Here is a 1,578-nt window from a genome sequence, read left to right as displayed (position 1 = left end):
GGGTTGCTTTGATAGGTTAAGGATGAAGTATATTTTATGGATTGATCTTTGAAATCATGTATGTTGCTCCTTGTTCCTATGGTGTATGGGAGTTTTAAGAGAACATGATGATTCTAACCAACTAGGGAAAATTCATAATATGGTTGAACATGCCAACCAGACTACCTTGCCAGGCTATAAAAGGAAGACCCCTCTAAAGCCACCGTTAACCTATCTTTCACCCTGTCAGAGTTCTTCCAGCTATCCTTAGGCTTTTCATCTATCATTTGTCTCGAAGGATCACCATCTAAGCTTCACAGAGTGGAAGCTCATGGATAGACAAAGCCATATTTGTATCAGTTCATTTGAAATTAAAGCAGTGCTTATTATTCTCATATTGGTTGTGTGTTCTCTAATCCTTGCTTAGATTATGCTGTGTAATTTCTACATGGTATTAGAGCTCAGGGGGCTTTGAGGAGTGGAGAGTACATGAGAGACAAGGGCTTCAATAGTGAATATAATAAATGCTATTTGCTACATCAAGTAGTAGTGCTGGCACATCAGGTGATGTTGTTGCTGTATCGAAAATTCAAACACTAAGGATTTGGTACATCAAGTAGTAGTGCTGGCACATCAGGTGATGTTGTTGCTGTATCAAAAATTCAAACACTAAGGATTTGTCCACCAACCTTTAGTAAAGGCAAGTTAGATGGTGCAAACTACAATTTGTGGAAGTTTAAAATCACAACTATCCTTGATTCTTATGACCTTTTGGAGACTATGCTAGGAACTGACCCAATCCATCAAATTTTAGTGTTATGATTCCTCCAAATGCAAATCTTCTACAAGCTTGGAAATGAAGGAATGTAGATGCATTGTATGCCTTAGTTACAAGTTTTCCTAATAGTATTTTGACCTTGATTCAACATACAACCAAGGCATTAGAGGCTTGGAACATACTAAGGAGTCTGTATGAAATGTGAAATCAAACAAGGATTCAAAACTTGGAGAATCAACTAGCATCAGAGAACTTTGCAGAAGGAGAGACAATTGAAGCATTCATCACTTGGATCAAGAGTTGGGATACAAAAGATTAGTGAGGAGCTAGCTTGGAGGTGTCTTTGGATTTGTCCACCAAATTTTGATGGATTGGTAATTTCCCTAAATACTCATGTGAGACCCCAAGCTTTGGCGTTTGAGGAATTTTGTGTACTACTAATGGAGAAAGAGTTATGACTTAAAGCTAGAGAAGGTAACAGTAGTAGAGATATTGCATTCTCCACCAATGCAAAAGGTAAAGGTGGTTCCTCTACCAATGGTAATAAAAAAAAGAAGGGTGATTAAAAAAAAGTTTCAAGGAGCAAGAAGAAAGGATTTGTAATTGCAGATTGTTATGTTAAGAAGGTAGATGAAAAGAATGGCACCATAAAGACTAAAGGGAAGGAGATGACAAATAAAACTAAAGCAGAGTTGGAGTTATTTATGGTGAGCCTTGAGGAAGTATGCTCCTTGGCGCAAGAAATATCTAACATTGATTCATGGGTATTGAATAGTAGCATCTCTCATCACATGACCAACAAAAAAGGTCTATATGGGTCT

The sequence above is a fragment of the Lygodium microphyllum genome, chromosome 23, assembly GCF_053477565.2.
Source record: "Lygodium microphyllum isolate KBCC chromosome 23, Lygodium_microphyllum_v1.1.10, whole genome shotgun sequence".
NCBI lineage: Eukaryota > Viridiplantae > Streptophyta > Polypodiopsida > Schizaeales > Lygodiaceae > Lygodium > Lygodium microphyllum.
The sequence above is the reverse complement of the archived record's forward strand: the minus strand, read 5'-3'. Positions refer to the sequence as shown.